Raw genomic sequence first — 15,332 nt, 5'->3', positions numbered from 1 at the left:
CTATAGAAAACAAATTTCCTCTTGACCAATGGCTTGATGAGAATATTTGCAACTTGCTCATTTGTGAATATATATTGAAGCTTCATAACCCCCTTTGGATCCTTTTTTTGATGAAGTAATACTTGATCTCTATATGCTTTGAATTGTCATGAAACATTGGATTCTCAAAGAGTTTAATGCAATTATTACTATCACAATGAATCACTGTCGAATCTAACTAATCTGAAATCTATAGGATTAATTATTTGCGCAATTTCACCAACATTAACTAAGGTTGCATTTATGTGAATGAATGAGGGAAATTAAGCTATTAATATGCGTTAAACATAAACTTTGAGAACTGAAAATAAGAATGAACAACAATAATAAAAGACACAAACACGGCAAACATTGTTGATAGAGTTCGTCTCTCCTGGACTACATCTCTGGGTCTGCTTCCTATGGGCGTGCGTTACATTAAGAATGCTCCAAAAATATTCTTTACATTAAGAATGCTCCAAAAATATTCTTTACAGAGAATTTCACCAACTGAACTGTGCTCTCCAATGCTACTTTCTGTTCCCAAAAATGGCCAAATTACACTCAAAAGAGCATTTGTAGGCATAAACAAACAATTGTTCAAAATTTCCCTGTCAACTCCCTTACGCACTGGTGCAATGGCAAACCTTTTTTAAAGCCTCGGGTAGGTTCCAAGTCAAACCCTCGGACCTCCCGGGCTATACATGGAATATGGTTTAACAACAATTGATTTGGCGCATTTCGGATCGTTTTCAAACCATATATTAACATCATATACCAATATTGAGCGCATATTTAATACATGTCGTATTGTTTTTGATAAACGTTATAACTAAAACACTTAATGCCAAACCCTTGGCGTTGTTAAATACATTACATATAGGTTGGCAGATAGATTATACCCCAGTGGTCGATATAAACGCAGACCCGTGGCCTGGTGACTGTTTACATCCGTTATAGCATGTGACCACCTGCTCCTCGGCGGTTTAAACTTGCGGCAACAAGGATCTGGTGGTAAACTGACGTGACAACCCATGGCATGTGTTGTTGCAACAACTTTGTACTTGTTGGCATATGGCTAGACCTGCTCTTGCTCCGACGTGTTGACCGGACCTGTTCCTTTTCTACTTTGACGTTTACATTAAACACTGCGCCAACCATGGCATTACTGTGCACTCTCGTGGCACCGATGGTCTACACACCTGCCATATATCCACAACAAACCTTTCCAATTGGGATAGCTCCGAATACTCCGCCATATAGTATATATACATATGTTTGCCCTAAGTTTAAACATTATAAAATCTTCCTATGGACTTTAATAATGGTTATTATGTATGTGCCCTCCATACATTTATATAGTTTGTAAACCATAGAAACCATACCAACATAGTTTAATATATGGTTTTGACATTTAAACTCCACTCCAATATATTTGCACCATTAGGTTTGTAAACATTATAAAACTGCGCCACCATTGTGATTAGGTTTTTAACATATAGTTTGCAACCCTAAATCTCACAATGTAACAATGTCTCTACAACCCAAACTAAATTTTGACTTTGTTGATTTGACCATTGTCACTTGTCGAGTTGTGTGAATGACACATGGCCAACAAGGCCTTATTTTCACCTATTCGCCATAAACTTCAACGGGTAGTTTCCCCTTCATCTAGAGGCCAAATGCGAAACCGAAGACACTATTGGATTCAGCGCGGCAAGCTTTACAACTTGGCGCTATTTTTGGGAAAATCTTAGACCTTTGAACTTGAAGCATTTTGAGGATCCTCTTGGATCACTAACTCAAGACCAAACAACTCTGAGCATCTTGTGAAGCCAATTAGCCCTCACAACTTACCAAATTCGTAACCATTTTCCAATTGGTCCTCTCTCTCAAGTCTTGGTTCACATTGAAGTCATCACATGTGAGCTTTGGCATAGAAGTTTTGTACACTTTCATTACAAAATCTTACCAACTCTAAAGTCAATGGTGAATGACATCCCTGAACTAAAGGAGGACCATGAAGGAATTTGTAAGGAATGTGCATTAAGTAAAAATGTAAAGAAACCATCTGGAAGCAGTGCTTCAAGATCTAAAGAAATTATGGATCTCATTCACTCTTATGTTTGTGGTCCTATGTCTACAAAATCTCTTGGAGGTCATCTGTAGTATGTGATTTTCATTGATGATTACTCAAGGAAGACTTAGAGATTTCAAAGCAAAAGTAGAGAATTTTACAAAAAGAAATATAAAGGTACTAAGATCTGATAGTGGAGGAGAATACACATCAAAGGAACTCAACTTTTTGTAAAGAGGCTGGAATTAAGAGGGCGTTGATAGTTCCATATAATCCAGAACAAAATGGAGTAGCAAAAAGGAAGAATCGTACAATTGAAAAACATGTTAGAGCTATGTTACATGATCAAGACTTACCTTAATTCATGTGGGATGAGGCATCTAAAACAATGGTCTATATTCAAAATCGAAGTCCTCATAGGACAATTGACAACATGACTCTTGAAGAAGTATTTGCTAGAAAGAAACCATGTGTAGATCATCTCTGAATAGTTGGTTTCCCTGTAAACATTCACATTCCAAAAGATAAAAGGAAGAAATTGGATCCTACAAGCTTGAAGGGCGTATTTGTTGGCTATAGTAACTCATCAACAGCATATAGGATCTACATAAAGGAAGGGCACCGAGTTGAAATAAGCAGAGATGTGATTTTTGATGAAAGAATTACATATGAGAAATCTAAATATCTCTCGATTGATTTTGATGATGAAGAACTACCTATAACAAAAGAATGTTTGAGGGAAGAAGAAGATTCCAATCATGAAGAAGAAGGTCCCAGTGAACATGTGCAGCAAGTCACAATCCCTGAGAATCGGAAGAGACCAAATTGGTTAAAGTCTACCCTTCAAGAAGCAGCAGGACATGCTGCAACTAAAGGTTCATTTAGGGAAAGCAAGAAGCCTAAAAGGTATTGAAGGCATGCAACCTATATGACAAAGTTAATTGAAGCAGAACCATCCACTTTTGAAGAAGCTATCAATCACCAAGAATGCAAAGATGTTATGAATAAAGAATATCAATCTATAATGAAAAATGGAGTTTGGAAAATCGTTCCTAGGCGGAATGACAAATTTGTGGTAACTTCCAAATGGCTCTACATACAAGATTAATCATGTAGCAGATGGAAGCATTGACACATACAAACAAATGTTTGTGGCTAGGGGCTTCTCTCAATAAGAAAGCGTCGATTATGAAGAAACATTTGCACCTACAGCTAGATACACAACTATAAGATCGTTGGTCTCTTTGGCAGCAATTATGGGATGAAACATCCATCAAGTGGATGTCAGAGAAACATTCTTGAATGGTAGCATTGATGAAGTTTATATTGAACAACCCTTGGGATTTAAAGTACGTAATAGAGAAACTCATGTTTGTAGGTTGAAGAATGCACTTTATGGCCTTAAGCAAGCCCCAAGGGCTTGGTATGCTAGGATGGACACATATTTACAAATAATGGGATTTTCTAAGAGTTTTGCAGATATGAATCCTTATATCAATAGTGAAGGATGAACGAGTGATCATTCTTCTATCTGTGGATGATCTTCTCATAACAGGTGTGGAAGGTCATATTCAAGAATGCAAGAGACAATTGGCAGCATAATTTGATATGAAGGATCTAGGGTTGATGCACTATTACTTGGGGTTGGAAGTTTGACAAAAACTTGGTGAAATATATCTAGGTCAAGGAAAGTATGTAATTAAAATGCTACAAAGGTTTGGCATGATGGATTGCAAACCTATGACAACCCGCATGGCCACAAATTTGAAGAGTTTAAGAAGTTATGATTCAGGCACGACGGATCCTACAAGTTATAGACAATTGGTTGGCTTTTTGATGTATCTTGTGAACACACGACCAAGCATTTGCTTTGTAGTGAATATTCTCAGTCAGTTTCAGATAAAGCCTAGACATGACCACTGGATAGCAGCCAAACATATCTTGACATATCTGCAAGGAACAATACATTACTGCCTGAAGTATGATAGAAAGAATGATATCCAATTGATAGGATATGTAGATTATGATTGGGGAGGCAGTGAGACAAATAGAAGAAGCATTACCAAACGATGTTATAGCTTTGGATCCTCTATAATCTCATGGATGAGTAGAAAGCATGAATCAATTGTTTTGAGTAGTGTTGAAGCTAAATACATTGCAACATGTGAAGTTAGTAGAGAAGTTGTTTGGTTGGGGAAGTTATTATCCGATTTGTTTTAAGGATTGATGGACCCTGCATTTATACATTGTGACAACACCAGTTGCATAAGGTTGTTTGAAGACCCCATATTCCATGGAAAGACGAAGCACATGAACAAGAAGTATCATTACATAGAAAAATTGGTCTAAGATGGGGTGGTGCAACTATAGTGTATTTCCACGGATGAGCAGGTAGCTGATATTTTGACAAAATCTCTTCCTAATAAGAAGTTTGTGTATTTGAGAAACAATCTTGGATTGGTTGATATCTCCTCCCTAGCTGAGAGGGAGAGATAGACACATCATTCTTATCTTCACTTTGTGGAAAAAGAATGGAGGATTGGGTAAGCATCTAATTTATGATATTCTTTGAGGATGAGGTAGAGCATTCAATAGGTAAGAGTAGTCGAAGAGGAAATTCCTTGAGGACGTGTTAATCCAAGACATGAATGGTCCTAAAAGGACATACCTTGTGAACATCTAGATGGGATATGTGCCTTGAGAGACAATGATGATTGTGTCTATAAGTCATTGTCTCCCCAACGTTGTGCTCTAATCACTCGGAGAGATAGAGTTGTTTGTCAAGGCCTTGCTACGTGACAATGTTGGTTGGTATGATAAGATGCATTGATATAAGCTGACAAGATAGCTTATGAGATGGCTTACCAATCTAACTCTTCATATGGAATCTCTTCAGTATGAGAATGCCTTTGTACCATTATGAATACCTCCCTAGTTAAAAGGGAGTGTTGAAATATGTAACTTATTCTATTGTAAAATGAAAAGAAAATTATTATTATTATTATTATTTATAACATGGGTTTCATGATCGAGGTCAATTTAGTTTAGGTCACAACACCCATTGAGTGCTTTTAGGTTTTTCCATTGAGTCAAGAAGTCAAAGAGCCATTGTCATATGTAAAAGACCCCATTAGGCAACCTATAACATGCCAAAAGAATTATTTTCAAGTCAAAAGTTTCAAAATACCCCTCTAAGACCAAGTCAACCTGGCAGATAAGAAGTCGACCTAATTAGGGCAATTCGTACTCCTAGAAGGGCTATAAATAAGAGACCGTTCAACCTCATTTGCTCACTCACTCATTCACTCATCATTCAAGTAAAGGACAAAAAGAAGAAGGCAAGCGAAGGACTAGAAGGAAAAAAGAAGACAAATTTTTGGGTTTTTGCACTCTCTCTCTCCCTCTCTCACATGCAAAGGAAGGCTAGGGTTTCTGCAACATCAAGGATGAAATTTTCAAGTTTCAAGGAAAGGGTCAAAGTTGGAAGAAGATAAGTCAATTTGGTCTCCTACAAGTCCTAGAAGAAGAAGTAGCCCAAGTGAAGGGAGGAAGCCTTAGAATCCCTAAATTCTCCCACATGCACGAAAGTTGCAGGGGCCAAAAATTTCAAACCTGCAATGAGGATCGAAAATCTGAAGGTGGGGGGTCAAAGTTTTGCAATTGGAAGAGATTTGACGAGATTTGACTTGGTTTGACTTGGTAAGAAGCAACACATCCCCCAGAAGGTTTGACTTGGTCTTGGAAAGGCCTTGGTATTGATCTAGAGGCCTTGGAAGTCATCATTTGAAGAATCTATAAGAAGAAAAAAGAATTTTGCAAGTTTTCCTCTCAAAGGGAGAGGTTTTGGCCTTTGCTAACAACCTACATCTTGTGTCATTATGTACGGGTGATCTTTATGTTTTTTTACATTAGGGGAATTTTGAGGTATAAAATGGGCTTCCTAAAAAAATAATAAAATAATAGTTAAACCAATAAAATAATATTTATAAATGTGGAATTCACTTTTTGCACCACAATCGATGTAACCATGGTTAAATTCAATTAAAAAGTTGTATTAAAATAAAATTAATAAAAAATTGTATTGATGTGACTATAAATAAAAGTGAGGTTTTAAAGAAAAAAGTCATTATCATTAAACAACTAATGCATTTGTCCTTCATACTTAAATAACTTAAAATAAATTATAAATATAAATTCATAAATTCTTAACTATTTAATATACTATTAGTTAAAATTTATATTATTTAAATCATACAATTAAATTAATAACATGTAATTAAGATATCATATAACAATCAAATAATATAATATAATAAATAAAATATATCATTTTATGTATTAATTTTATATTACATATTGAATTGAATTGATTTGATTTATAACATAAGAAAAACTAATATATAATATAAAAAAATATAATATATATTCTATTATATTTAGATTATTAAATCATACAAAATGACTATACATTTTTCTTTAATTTTAATATGTTTGTATTATTATTAATATTATAGTAATATTATTCATTTATTTGATTTATCTTAAAATTACAATGTTACTTTTTTTATTTATTTTGATTTCATATATATATAATTTATATGTATATATATTAACTTATAATTAATTTGAAATTGTAATATTCAATAAAATGAAATGAATATATAATTTAAAAATAAATATATGAAAATATAATATTTATTGAAAAGTGTGTAAAGACATGAAAATTGTATAAGGATATGCAGTGTTTTTTTCAAAAAATATGAAATGACAATAATAATATTTTATTAAAAAATGTGAAATGACATTTATTATGAGTACTTTACTTTATGACTTTAAAAGTATTTAGAGCACTACCATGGTTAACCATGAGTTTTTATCTATGATTGAGAATGTAACAAGTACTTTTAACTCAAGCAATGTCACCTCAACCATGGGGGATGATATCATCCCCTAAAATTGATTGGTTCTCATAAAGTGAATTTTGATTGTATATTTTTCTTAGTGGGCACATTTTTTATCTCAAAATTCCTCTAATGGTTGTTTGATGATAATAACATAATAATAAGAGAAAAAAAAACTAATAATCAATAAAAGTAAAAGAACATTACAAGCAGTTATCAAGTCTAAGAGAAATCACCTCTATTGTAGCCCTATTGATTCTCAACACAATTTGGTATCCACCAACTCCGACTCAAAAGCATTCAACTTCCTCAAGTTGGCAATCATGGGCGTAAATATAGGCGCGGGGGGGTCCAGTCCAAGGTATGACTACATATCAAACGGTCCCCCAAACCCTATGTATACTGCACACACGACTATGGTTTTAATGTGATTTGCATGAGGGTGATTACATTTAACAAATCAAACCCTATGCATATTGCACACTCATAATGGATTGAATATGGTATGGTGTGTGTGAAACATGTTCAACCTTGCACACACGACCAGGGTTTTTACTATGTTATGGGTAAGATCATGTGGCATGTATATTTATATGGAACATTTGACAAATTGAAAAGATGTGCTTATTGCGCACTCACAAATGAATTGAATATGGTATGTATGAGGGTGTATACTTATGACAAGTTTAACCACTATGCATATTGTGTGTATGTTGCTCGATGAAATACAATATGTTCAGGTCCAACAATATTGCCCTAATATGTTTAACAACCCTACAAGTTTATGATTACATCAACTTGGTCCAATGCAATATACATGTATACCCTTGCCATATTGTTATTCATAATACCCAAATGGTCTTTCCTTCTTTCTTTTGGCTTCTTCGCATCCTTATTTCTCACTTGGAAGGTTGCAAATTGAACTTGCACTTTCTTGTCTTCTTTTAGGTTGAATGTCTGGGTATTTATAGTGGTTTCAATATGTTCTTGAGGTCAACATGAATAGTATGCATGCCAACTTGACGGTGGAGGTGTAGATGGCTAACTTACATCAAATAATTTTCTTTCTTTGACACAAAGATCCCAAGAAGGGTTTATAATATAATGAAAATGACACAAATCTAGAATCCTTTTATGGAGGCTTGAGCTAGAAACATAAAGTATGAAAGCCATGCTAAAAATATTTTTTCTTTTATAATTTTTTTTTTTTTTTAATTTCTTTTGACAATTATGTTATGACTCAAATACTATTATGAAGACTGACACTAGTTACATTTCTCAAAAGAGAAGAGGTGTCACGTTAACCTCCCAACCATAGGAAGTTATGGAACTTTATCTATAACTTCCCATCCTCGTGCCAAGTATGAAGTCTTGAGAGTTTGAGTTTCCCAAGTAAAAATTCACCAGCTAAGTGGTAGGAGTGTTTTCACTTGCAAGTGGTTTACTGGTCAAGGACAAGCACAATGGTTTATCAACCATAGCAAGCACCATGGTTTATCAGTCCTAGAAAGCACTAGTGATCTATTGCATGGGTGGTTTATCAGCCAAGGACAAGCATGGTAGTTTATCAGTCATAGCAAGCATTGCGGTTTATCAGTCATAGCAAGCATTGTGGTTTATCAGTCTTGACAAGCACCAGTTATCTATTATGCAGGTGGTTTATCAACCAAGGAAAAGCATGGTGGTTTATTAGACATAACTAGCATCTTGATTTATTAGTCCTAGTAACCACCTATAAGTTCAATCACTCTCTATTCACACTCAATCTTGGCTATATCTGGGAAAAGAATAACCAAAGGAGGAGGAGTTGCTCTCCAATGTAATTCCCTCTGTGTGTTGTTCATGCATAGACTTACCTCTTGGGAATTCTCCTCAACATCAAAAATTTAAGTATAACATACAAAATTTAAATAATTAATTAATCAGTTAACATTATATTCTAATTAAGCATTTTAAATTAATTGACATTATGACTAATTAATTGTCATTAATTAGTTTAAAGCAAAGTTCTTTAATTTAGCTTTAATACATGATTAATCCATAAATACATAGTGAACAATAATATACGTTCATACCTTCCGGTACCATTATCAGAACAAGAATGAGCTTTTACTTATAATAATTTTATTATATTAACCATGTTGAATTCCATACAAGTAGTCAGACATTATGTTGAGATGCTAAATTACGCAAAAGTGTTTATAGAGATCATAGTTAATGCAAGGGTGTCATACCTAAAAACTAAGTACCTACTGCTAGTGCTACTAGCCTCTCCTCAATCTTCAAAGCCTCTCGCTCTTGATCATCTACCACTACTAGTATTGTATCATGTGACTTTCTCAAGGCCATGTTTTCCTCAAATCTCACATCCCTGTTCACCACTGCCTTCCCGTGTAGTGCCTGTATGCCTTGGAAGTCTCACTATAACCAACAAATGCCCTTCATTTTTGAGGGCTCCAACTTTTTCCTCTTCTCTAATGGTACATTTTTATATAGTAGACGCTTGAAGATATGGAAATTCCCCACCTTTGATTTTACTCCTGCCAACGCCTCCTTAGAAGCCTTGTCCTCCAAGACCTTGTGAAGACCCTTGTTTTGAATATAGATTTGTATGTTACATGTTTCTTCCCGCAAGAACATAGGTAGATCCTGATCATGAATCATGGATTTATTAGCGCCGACAATGACCATATTTTACCTTTTAGCAACCCCATTATGTTATGGACTGTAAGGAATTGTCCTTTGTTAGGGTCCCACCCTAACCCCCTTATTTATGTAATGGGATCACGTCATAGTCAAGAGTCAATAAAGCCCATATTAATAATTGTAAGTGGTTAACCTGCAATTAATGACGGGACCACAGTTAGTTGCAAATGGGCCGTAGTATTAGATAGATGGTATTAATAAAACCCACAGTAATGATTCATGGTATTGCATGTATGAGTCATATATAAAGGATAGAGACTCCCTGCGAGGAGCATCGTGTCTTATTTTGTAAGCGAGCTCTGCTCTATTGGAGGTTGCCCCCTCGAAGAGGCAAGTGAACATTACTCTCTGAATAATAAAATCATTGTTGTTCTGTGTTCTGGGTATCTTTTCTTCGCATATTCTGTATTTGGGTATCATTTTTGCAGGTTAAGAGCATAACAAGTGGTATCATAGCACTTTCCAGGGCCGATGGGATCTCCATTTCTTAGCAAATTTCGTTTTGGTTAGAGACGTGTTCTGGCGTCTTTAAACCACGGGATCTATCCTTGAGCGCATAAACCTGCGGATTTGGGGAGGCATGCACGCAGGAAATACAAGAGGTGGTCACGTCTGTTGGACTCCCTTGTAACCCCTGTGGGTACCCCTTCGAGTAGTAGCGCATTAGACAGAACCGCGCACGGACTGTCTTCCATGTACCCTTTGGGTATATCGGAAGTCCCCTAGGCTCCCTTGAAACCTTGCCATAGATAAACCATCAGTTGTCTTGCGGCTATAGTACACCGAGAACAACACTCGGAGAGATTACTCGCCCGTACGATAGGGTAGTCGGGTTGTATGGCTAAGGGTACGGTCGATCCTCCTTAGTTAGAGCCCTGAAACATTGGGCCGAGTACCACTGCCAGACCCTTATGTATATTGCGATATGTAGCACCTGACACTCCTCAAGACCACAGTTCCCTTTTCTGTCGGGGGATCAAGCATCATCTCTTCCAGATCCGCTTGTGCAAAGGGGTGCAGCAGCAGCAGACATCAGTCCCGCAGTCTCGAGTTCGCAGATCAGTCATTCAGATCTATTAGATCCATCAGAGCCGCAGAGCCATCAGATCTGCCATTCAGATCTCTCAGATCCACCAGATCTGAGTAGTGTGTGGGGTTCCTATACTAGGGCATGTACTTGGACAATGAAAGGTGGCAATGGTGGGAATGGCATCAACGTTGCAGTGGACCTTTTCGGGCTTGGACCACCTTCAAAAAAGCTCTTCAAGATCGCTTTGACCAAGAATCTTCTTTTTTGGGTCGTCTTACTAAGCTCCAAAAAACTGGCATAGTGGACGAATATATTACAGCCTTTGAAGCCTTAGCCTTTCGCACCTGGGATCTCTCAAATGCGTTCTACATGGAATGTTTTATCAGCGGTCTTAAAGAAGCCATAAAAGCCCAAGTCCAACTGTACCACCCTCCCACGTGGATAGAGGCTTGCAAGGTAGCTCGTAACGTGGAATGTGCGTTAGCAGCCCAGTACAGTCGCCCAAATTTCCCCACTAAGGGTCACTCCCCATAGGCTCACAGCACCACTCAAACACTTAAGGTCCAAAAGGTGTCACCTGCAGAAATGGCCAAAAGAAGAAAGCAAGGATTATGTTACTACTGTGATGAAAAATACTCCCCAGGTCATAAATGCAAGGAGCCCAAATTTTTTCAAATTGATGCCACTGACTATAGCTCATCGAAGGAAGATCCACCACTGGAGAAACATGAGGAGGTAGAAGAGGACAACCAACAGGACAATGTACCTGACAAACCAGTTATTTCGCTGCATGCTTTGGCAGGGATTTCTTCACCTCAAACTCTCAAAATCATAGGTTTTATTAAACATCGCCCAGTAGTAGTCTTGATTGATAGTGGAAGTACACAAAATTTCATCCATCAAAAAGTTGCAGAAGTAGTGCATTGTTTTGTATGAGCAGTTTCTAACTTCCAAGTTCAAATCGCGGATGGGGGCACAATGAAATGTGAAGGCCGCTGTGAAAATGTCAAACTTCAAATGGGGGATTATTAGTTGAAGACCCACATGTTTGCCATACACATCGGAGGATGCGACATTGTCCTCGGCGCTGACTGGCTCCGCACTCTGGGGCCTATCACAATGGATTTCCAGGAGTTATATATGAGTTTTAAGCAGAACAAATCCACACATACCCTCCAGGGACTCCAGGCGGGAGCTCCCTCTATCATCAGCTCACATAGGATGGAAAAATTGCTAAAAAAGGGCCATCATGGAGTTATAGCTCAATTTAATGCCATCCAGGTAGTCGCAACCAAGTCTTTGCCAATTCATCCGGAGATGCAACAGATTTGAAATAACCATCTGCCGGTCTTTGACAAGCCTCGTGAGCTTCCACCCTCGAGAGGGGAACATGATCATAGCATCACCTTGGTTCCAGGGGCCCAACCCCCAAATGTGCGCCCATATAGATATCCGTTCACCCAAAAGAATGAAATAGAAAAAATAATCAAGGAACTTTTGGAAGAAGGTGTCATTCGTCCCAGAATTAGTCCTTATTCATCACCGGTGGTCATGGTGCTTAAGAAAGATGGGGAGTGGCGGATGTGTCCAGACTTCAGGGCTCTCAATAAGTTGACAGTCAAAGATAAATTTCCCATCCCAGTGGTTGATGATTTGCTGGATGAACTCAATGGGGCTCAATTCTTCACTAAGCTGGATCTGCGCTCAGGCTACCACCAAATTCGCATGAAGGAAGTCGACATTCCAAAGACTGCTTTCCGCACTCATGAAGGCTATTATGAGTTCCTAGTCATGCCATTCGGTCTTTGTAATGCCCCATCTACTTTTCAGAGCCTTATGAACCACCTTCTCAAACCATATCTTAGGAAATTTTTCCTTATCTTCTTCGATGACATCCTCATCTATAGTTGCACTTGGGCCGCACATCTTCAGCATGTAGATCTACTCCTGCAACTGCTCCGCAAGCATAAATTATTTGTTAAAATGTCCAAGTGTGCGTTTGGCATGGAAGAAGTTGAGTATTTGGGCCACATTGTGGGGCGTGAAGGTGTCAAGGTGGACCCCAAAAAGATCCAGGCAATGCAGGAGTGGCCTCAACCTCGGACCTTGAAAAGCCTGAGAGGATTCTTGGGTCTCACAGGCTATTATCACAAATTTGTCCGCAATTATGGTCGCATAGAAAAACCCCTCACTCAACTCTTGAAGAAAAATTCATTCTTCTGGAATGAGGAAGCACAACAGGCCTTTACAACTCTCAAAAATGCCATGTGTTCCACTCCAGTCTTAGCACTACCTGATTTCACCAAATCTTTTGTCATTGAATGTGATGCTTCGGGTACGGGTATTCGGGCAGTCTTAATGCAGGAAGGACGACCTTTGGCCTTCACCAGCCAACAACTCAGTGGGAAGAATCTGGGCCAATCTACTTACGAGAAGAAAATGATGGCCATCTTACATGCAGTAGAGACCTGGCGACCTTACTTATTGGGGCGACGTTTCCAAATCCGCACAGACCATCGCAGTCTTAAATATTTTTTGGAGCAACGCCTATCCTCCCCACAACAAAATAAATGGCTAGCCAAAATGCTAGGATATGATTATGAGATCATTTACAAGAAAGGGCGGGACAATAGGGTAGCAGATGCATTATCTCGCCAATTTGAGGAGGAAAGTACCCTGCTAGCAATTTCCCTTCCCATTCCAGAATGGATTGAAGAAGCTCGTCGGGAATGGTTTTCACATCCCAGGCTCTCCCAACTCATTTCTCAATTGCAGACGGATCCAAATTCCAACAAGGGCTACTCGTGGTAGGATGAGACTCTTCGCTATAAGGACAGAGTCGTCATATCACCAACCTCCACCCTCAAAAGTCGCATTTTAGCAGAATTGCACTCATCCCCCATTGCAGGACATTCAGGCTTTCAGAAGACATATGCTCGCACCAGAAGATCACTTTTTTGGACAGGTATGAAAAAGGACATCCTTACTTTCGTAGGCGAATGCGATGTCTGTCAACGACACAAAGGGGAGACAGTCAATACACTAGGCACATTACAACCGTTGCCCATCCCGGCATCAATATGGATAGAGGTTTCTATGGATTTCATTACAGGTCTTCCAAAGTCAGGAAACAAGTCAGTCATCATGGTGGTTGTGGACAGACTTTCGAAGTATGCTCATTTTTGCGCCTTACACACCAACTTTGGTCGCTCAATCTTTCATGGATCACATCTTCAAATTGCATGGCATGCCCACTTCTATTGTGTCCGATCGTGACCCAATCTTCACAAGTAATTTTTGGCAGGAAATATTTAGGCTACAAGGCACTCAACTGAAACTCAGTACTTCCTATCATCTACAAACGGATGGTCAAACTGAAGCCGTCAACAAATGTCTGGAAACCTACCTTAGGTGTTCCACTTCAGAAAAGCAACATCTTTGGGTACAATGGTTACCTCTGGCTAAATGGTGGTATAACACCAACTATCATGCCACCACCAAAATGACTCCCTATGAAGCAGTCTATGGTCAACTCCCTCCTTCCCCTATTTCTTATATTAAGGGATGCTCGAAGGTACAAGCAGTGGATCAACTCCTACAACACCGCGCGACCATGCTCGCCCATCTTCGAGAGAATCTTCATCAAGCTCAAAACCGCATGAAGCAACCAGTAGACCAGCATCGCTCAGAGCGCCAATTTCAAGAAGGGGATCGGGTCTTTTTACGGCTGCAACCATATAAGCAAACATCACTCAAAGACAAGGGTTGTCAGAAACTATCTCCCAAATTCTACGGACCATATCAAGTACTTCAGCGCATTGGAGAAGTGGCTTACAGGTTGGCCTTGCCGCCTACTGAAAAAATCCATCCAGTTTTCCATGTCTCATGCCTCAAGAAAGTGATTGGGAACAATTGCAGAATTCAGACCAGTCTACCTGAATTGGATGAAGAAGGGTCAATCTGGCTTCAACCCGAACAGGTCCTAGACACACGAGACAAGCACCTGCGCGACCACATGATTAAGGAAGTCCTCGTCAAATGGAAAGACACCTCTCCGGAAGATGAAACTTGGGAACCAGCCACTATTCTTCAGCAGTTTCTGCAGCTTCAGCCTTGAGGACAAGGCTAGTCTTAAGGGGGAGGGCATGTTAGGGTCCCACCCTAACCCCCTTATTTATGTAATGGGATCACGTCATAGTCAAGAGTTAATAAAGCCCATATTAATAATTGTAAGTGGTTAACCCGCAATTAATGACGGGACCACAGTTAGTTGCAAATGGGCCGTAGTATTAGATAGATGGTATTAATAAAACCCATGGTAATGATCCGTGGTATTGCATGTATGAGTCATATATAAAGGATAGAGACTCCCCGCGAGGAGCATCGTGTCTTATTTTGTAAGCGGGCTCTGCTCTATTGGAGGTTGCCCCCTCGAAGAGGCAAGTGAACATTACTCTCTGAATAATAAAATCATTGTTGTTCTGTGTTCTGGGTATCTTTTCTTCGCATATTCTGTATTTGGGTATCATTTTGCAGGTTAAGAGCATAACATCCTTTCTAAAAAAGCCTTGAACTCATTATACTCACCCCCATTTTTTGA

Source organism: Pinus tabuliformis, chromosome J (genome assembly GCF_031772625.1).
Source record: "Pinus tabuliformis cultivar Carrire ecotype Pingquan chromosome J, CPIR1, whole genome shotgun sequence".
NCBI classification, from domain to species: domain Eukaryota; kingdom Viridiplantae; phylum Streptophyta; class Pinopsida; order Pinales; family Pinaceae; genus Pinus; species Pinus tabuliformis.
Note: the sequence above shows the minus strand (reverse complement) of the source record.